Consider the following 7,547-nt stretch of genomic DNA (forward strand, 5'->3'; position numbering starts at 1 on the left):
GAGAGAGAGAGAGAGAGCAATATCGTTGCGCTCTTTTGTCTCGTAGAATGGTGGGGCGGGCACACACACATATGCTGCATATCACATGGATGTGCGCCCGCTTAAAAATCACTCCCCATTGGCCCACCCTTAATTGCCAATAACTTTTTAAGGGTGAGTCTGATCAAAAAGTGCAAGAGGACTTTTCTGCTCAGAATCACCCCCTGATCCTAGGGTGTTCAGATGTACATGTACTTCTGAAACACCCTGTATAATTCCCGCTTCGCGAAGTTCTTCGATAATTTACATAATTTCATTATCATGACTCGGATTTCCAGCTCTCTATGATGCTACTAGTAATCGAAGACGGTCAACATGTGCATTTGGATCGTCCCGATAAATATAATCCACTGTGTTGAGTGGCCCAGCCCTCATAAAAGTAGGTAGAAGCCCCGTGCCAGAGTACTTTGATCCAGCAAAATGTGAAATATATTTATCATATTTCTCACCCTTCAGCTCTCGGAGGTCTCCGCGAGATTTATAATTTTTTTGATGCCCATTAGTTGCAAGTATATTATTCTTATATGCATCAATATCACTCTCACTAATTGAAATATTATCAGGATTTTTCAGGAAAAGGAGCTCCAATAATCCCTTAGTAGAACCGTATTTCATGGTTTTCACTTTAATAAATTCATCCTCAAAAAATATGGGAGAGTCTCCAATCATACAATCATGTGTAAGATTGTGAACACCATAAGTCTTGTCCCATTTTGTTGTGTTCCTTTGTGCCAAATGTTTCCCTGCAAAAGTGTCGGCATTATCTTCTACGTCTATCTCTTCAGTGCTGATCTTTGAACTTTCACTCAGAATGCGTGAGCTGCCAATGGCTGGAACTATAGTATCATCGGGCGAAATTCCCCAGAATGGGACGATAGTCTCAGTCAAGGTATGATTGAATAGAGAATCGTCAACTGAAGTCCCATAACTGTCTTCAGAGGCATCTCTACTCGACAACATTTGCTTTGGTGTCTTTCGGATACTCCTATATCTGAGTTTTCGTTGATTCTTTTAATCCCAAAAAAAAAGGTTTTTGCAAAAAAACTGCGCCAAGAAAAAGTTTTGTGGGGTCGTTTCTGGAAATAAGAAACATTTTTTTCTGGAAACCACAATTCCCATAGAAATTTTGCAAAAAATAAACAAATAAAAATCAAAGCCAAATCAAGAAATGTCCAATGGATCACAGAATGTGCTATCAGATTATTATGGGGAGGATAACTCTGAATCGAAGGATTTTCAAAAAAATCTTCAGAAAATAAAAAATTCAGTAGAGATAGGATTCCAAGTTCTTGGCGCGGATCAGAAGATACAGATTGATACGAGACAATGAGTTGGAAAACTCCGCGCCAAGAACTTTGAATCCTGTCTCTACTGAATTTTTTATTTTATGAAGATTTTTTTGAAAATACTTCTATTCAGAGTTATCCTCCCCATAATAATCTGATAGCACATTCCATGATCCATTGGACATTTCTTGACTTGGCTTTGATTTTTATTTGTTTATTTTTTGCAAAATTTCTATGGGAATTGTGGTTTTTAGAAAAAAATGTTTCTTATTTCCAGAAACGACCGCACAAAACTTTTTCTTGGCGCAGTTTTTTGGCAAAAAAATTTGTTTTTGTTTTTTTTGTGAAATTTCAGTCATTTTTCCAAAACGAGCACACGATCATTTTCACAACCTTTTCCTATGAATCGAATTGATTTTTTCCGCGCAACAGAAACTCTTTTCAATCACTTCTACTCTAAGAAAAAAAGGTATTTCTTTCCTACACTCATTTATAATTCATGCTCCGATTCGATTTGAGAATTTCATGAGAAAATCGAACGTTCAAATTACCCGCGTAAAATAATCTCAGAAATAAACTCGCCCACATGTTATTTACGGACTGAGTTTGAAAATCTAAATTAATCGAGGATAGGGGAAAAATTGCAATGCAATATACAGCGCTATATGACCTTGTTCATTAATTTTTCATGAATTTTTATAATAAGTCGATGATGAGCCTAAAAAATACAAATCAGTAGAATTCAAGAAGGAGAGAGAAAGAGTAATGCGCTATTCAAATCTCCCTCCTCTGTGCGTGAGGTTGGAGCGCACTGCTACCAAATTCGAAAACGAAATGTCACACTGCTCAGAGATAATGTGAAATGCGAGAATGTGGATATGATCTCGTTGCTATGTGCGTAATTTCCTTAATATTAAGTTGAAAAAGAAAATAGTGATATCAATGGAAAGCTCGTGGCCGATTTATGTGATGTAAATAAGGCAATTTTTTTCGTAGGGAATCACGTTTTCATTTTATTCAATAAATGTGTTTCGGTGGTAGTGGAGGGGGTAGCTGCTTCGTGTATAGATACGCGGTGCGTTCGGCCTGATGTTTTGCTCAGTCGGTCGAAAGTTTTTTTGGCCGATACGCTATCCCGTTTCTCGATCAATAGATTGCTTTCTATCATCAGGCAATTCATGTTTTTGTCTACTGTCATCGGATGATTTCACATTTTGAGCGGCTCATTCCTGAAGTGGTCTCACAATGGGTTTGAGAACTTCATTCACTGCTTCATCAACATTCTCTCTACCCAATTTCACCAGATTATGTTTACGTTGAATCGCGTTTCTTGCAGTGGAAATTTGACGTAAAAGCTCTTGCTGTTTAGACATTTCATCCTTGTGGGGAGACATGTTCACTCGCTGAAATCTAGCTCACAACTCTTCATACCCTCTCTCCGCGACTGTTATTTATGTGAATGAAATACTCAAAATTTTTCCTATATCGCCCTGCTTCAATGTCACTATCTTTATCCATAACTAAAAAAGTATAGTTATGTTTCCGACAAGCTGAAAATAATTCTTTGCATTTTTCGAATGACAATCTGTGTTCCCATTATCATTATAAATGTGTCTCAAATTAATTTCGTCCTGTTTAAATAATACAAGAAAATGAACATTGTCACGCACTAAATGTTTTGGGATGCGAATATACGATTGACCCAAATAGAAGCTGTCAACATTTTTATGTCTCCCCATACAAAAATATGCCTTGATATTATTTTGCTTCTCGCATGCCACATCGTCGAATATGAACAGTGAATTTTCTTTTGCATTATCAAACGAGACAACTTCTTCATTGTTTGAGAATGGATAATATTTCATGTAATTAAGAGGTTCCGGTAAATTTTGTAAAAACTAATATTTCGGTAGATAGATGGACTTTGAATACACGCAGCTATACGAAAATCTGAGACCATTAGGATGAATTATGAGACTGAGTTGTACGTTAGATTTTCCATAATTTGATGGGCCACAGAAAACCGCGCGAATCCTATTTGTCAATATTAGTCAGTTCTGCTTCAGACATAATTGTACACAGATCGCGCGCTAGCAAAAAGGGGAGAGGGTAATTGAATAAAATCAACAATCAACAATCAACAATCTTCGTGTTGAATTACGCATATCAGATTACCAGTACTGTGGGCCAGGCGCGAATTTGGCGAGAAGATCAGCTCGAGGAGATCCTCGGATTAATTCACTCGATTCTGCCTGCAAGGTACATGACATTGCCTACTCAAAAAATCGTGAGAATATTACAGTGTGACACGAAGCTAATAAATTACTTGCAGAGCAAGCGTGGCAATGTGTTTCAGCCTCAGATGCCAGTGTGGGGGAAAAAGATGCAGCTTTATTCGTAACAAACGCTATGAAGGCTAAAAGAAAATTAGGCGTGGGATTGAAAAAATCCGGTACTGGTCTGAACACATCAGGTTTGAGGGTAAAAAAACCAGGCACAACTGGGAGGAAATCAGGCACCGGTCTGAAAAATCGAGCATAAGGGTGAATTGATCCGGCGCTGGTGTGAAAAACTCAGGCACCTGTAGAAAGACTCGAAAAATCAGGTATGGGGTGAAAAAACGCGTGACCAAGAAGCGAGTCAAGAAGACAGGTAAGGCTAAAAAGCGGGTCATAATTGGGGCAATCATCAGAGCCGCGAAGAAGTCAATCATATTGGGCAGTGGTTCACATGATGCTATTAAGACAGCACTCACCGGTGCAAGAGTAGCCATCAAACAGGTTGGAGGGAAAAGTAGAGTCACTATCCCAGGAGTGATCCCTGTTCCATCGAAAATTTGGGGAATCTTACCCTTGCTCGTGCCGATATTTGCGGGGTTGAGTGCCACAGGGGCATTGGCTGGAGGAGCTGCTGGAATTGTTAAAGCTGTGAACAGTGCTAAAGTGGCCAAACAACAACTCGCCGAGAATAAAAGGCATAATTAAATTATGGAAGCTATCGCACTTATGCGAGTAAAATTATGGAAGCACTTGGTAAAGGTCTATATCTGAAACCATATAAGAAGAGAATGGGCTTGTACTTGAAGCCAAAAAACTAATAACGATGCTACCACGCAGGGCTTTGACGGATGGAGATCTCAGAAAATATGCAACACTCATGAAAGTAGCATACAACAACAATGATGAAGTTCATACAATTCATGAATTTTTTCCTGCAGTGCCCCCTGGATATAAAATTATAGAAGTACCATCGCAAGTTACTTATTTACCAGTCTCTGTAAAAACGATAATCCATTTACAGCTGCGAATCATTGATCAAGACGGTGACTTAGTGAACTTAAAAGGTGAAACAATTACCATCAGGCTACATATCAAGTCTACTTCATAATCATGGGCATTGTATATAATCGCAAGATAGGCTATTCCTATAAAAGCCCTCAATCATGCCTCGCTTCAATCAGTTCACGTGCTGGCTTCAAGGTGTTAACACCTCAGAACGTAAAGTTTCTCGAGAGTCTCGGTCTGACCGTAAGAAAAAGCGGAAAAAACATTTTTGTCAAATAAAAATCTTATTCGCCTGTTGTATACCATGGAGGAAAGCCTGAGTATCAAACTCCCTCCGGTCTTTGAGGATTCCATCGCACATTATGAGATCCATACACATCAGCCATAGGCCTCGACCGCACTGCATAATAGCGATGAAATTCGAATTACTGTGCAAAAACAGGATCTCTACGTTTTGCCAAGCAAAACCTACTTGCACATAACTGCTGCTTATATCGGACAACACCGTCTCTACAACTACAAAATTTGTTAATAACGCCATTCGCGATATATTTCAAGAGATCTGCTATGAAATTAATGCTATTGAGATTGATAAAGTCAGGATTGTGGGTACTATAGTTTTGAGCCTTTCGCGAATATTATTAATGACATTATGGGCTTCCGGATGGACGCCCCGTTTGGTTGCAGCATTGCGCCGACAGTTCGCAAATATTGCAGGCTGCATCTTCGGGGCTATGAGCTCCGATTCTGAGCTCCGATGACTGGGGGTTGTCCTTATTTGGCTTCCCCTGTGATGGTGGGGGAAGGAGACGGGGGCGGGTCAACCAATTGTATGTTTTTAATTGATCAGCTGGTCAATTAAAAAACCGGGAGGACGGTTTTCCAAATAGGGTTCACTTGATATCCTGTGTCCCTGTTGACGTTGTTAGGGTTTTTATGAATTTCCAAACCGTCTCAGTATTTCCTTTCGAAATACCCCTGAGATTTGGCCAACATTCTGGCTTGGTCCTACTGGATAGTATGTCCAGTATTCATCCAGTGTTCAGCCAGGGCAGACTGTTCTGAGTGACCGTATTTTGAACCGTGAGCGTTTTAATTGACCACCTGATCAATTAAAAATATACAATTAGCTGATCTCCATACCCCTTCCCGCACCATCACAGGGAAAGACATATAAGGACAACCCCCAGACATCGGAGCTCAGAATCGGAGCTCATAGCCCTGAAGATGCATACTGCAATGTTTGCGAAACGTCGGCGCAATGCTGAAACCAAACGCGGCATCCATCCGGAAGCCAATAATGTCATTAATAATGGCCGCGAAAGCCTCAAAACTAAGATTAAGCGCCACCACGGAGAGGCTATTCTTGGGTCGGTGAATTTATTCGCCAAACTTAGGAAGTCCTTGCACGTCCAACAGTGCTCCCTAACCTTTCTGAAAAGGTGCCGTGACCGTCAAGTGGTGCCAAAGTTCCTCCGTCTGAGGAACCCTGTTCCCTCGAAGCAGGCAAAGAAGAACTGCTAAGAAGAACTTGGCCCATCTTTCCAGACAGCTTCTTGATCTTTACCTTCGCCTGGCTCAGATGTTAGAGTCTCAGCTGTGGGAGACACTTGATCGTGTTACTTATGAGCAAGCAGTCCGAAAAGCTGAGATGAGAACTGAGAGTCAGAAGGGTAAGTTCAAGAAGCTGATCTCTCAGGAGAAAGTCCCAAACCTTACTCACACTGTGAAGAATCTGAGCAAATACGAGCTCAGTGAAGTACAAGTGGCTGTGTTGGCAAAAGGACACAACTTCGCTATTACCCCCAAGTAGATTCCTACCGAGAAAATTATCGGTAGGATCGACACAGCCATTTGCCATCTTCCTTCGGAGATCAGTGATGAGATCCGGAGGCAGTTGTCCAACATCCTCCACAAGGCTACTCCACCTAGTAACAATATCACCAGGGAGGAACGTCTTGCACTGCGTAGTCTAAAGGAGAATAATGATCTCATTATTCTTCCGGCCGACATGGGCAATGCCACGGTGGTTATGGATAAGGAGGACTACTGCGGGAAGCTCAGTGCGATGTTGAGTGATTCCAGAGTTTACATAAAACTCAGGAAGGATCCTACTCGTACAATTGAACGTAAAACTAGTGATCTCCTGAAGAAAGCTGATCTGTCCGCGGACCTGACAAAATTCTTTACTTCTAAAGAATCCTTTCCTTCCAGACCCTATGGACTCCGAAATCCACAAATAGTCTGTTCCTCTCCGTCGTATTGTTAGCAACATTGGAGTACCAACTTACTAGCTAAGTTTCTCACGAAACCACTCCAAAAGTTGACTGGTCTGAGTGATTCATACATTCAGCACTCACTGGATGTCGTCAACAAACTGAGTAATTTCAGGACTTCACCAGATGATATTCTAGTGAGTTTTGATGTAGAATCACTCTTCACTAACGTCCCAATCCCAGAAACCTTAAAAATCATCAAAAATCCAAAGACCTTTCCCCCCGATTTCATCCCTTAATTGAGCACTGCCTGACTTCTACATACTTTCAGTTCGAAGGAGAGTACTATGAGCAAAAATCGGCAGCAGCAATGGGTTCTCCCATCTCCCCGATTATTGCAAATATATTCATGGAACATTTTGAGAACGAATTATTAACGTCAGCGTCTCAAAAACCAACTGTGTGGTTCAGGTATGTGGGTGACACTTTTGTCATCTGGTCACATGGAAAGACTGTTTTAACTCAGTTCCGGGAGTTCTTGAATACTCAGCACGCAAGCATCAAGTTTGCCATAGAAACTGAGCAGGACAGATGTTTTCCATTTCTGGATATGCTGGTTCGACGCAACGAGGATTGCACTCGAAGCCATCAAGTATATCGCAAACCAACTCACACAGATAGGTATCTGAATGCCAGTTCCCATCACCACCCCCCCCCCCCCC

Source organism: Diachasma alloeum, unplaced genomic scaffold (assembly GCF_001412515.2).
Source record: "Diachasma alloeum isolate Michigan unplaced genomic scaffold, Dall2.0 Dall_scaffold_00305, whole genome shotgun sequence".
In the NCBI taxonomy this organism is placed as follows: Eukaryota; Metazoa; Arthropoda; class Insecta; order Hymenoptera; family Braconidae; genus Diachasma; species Diachasma alloeum.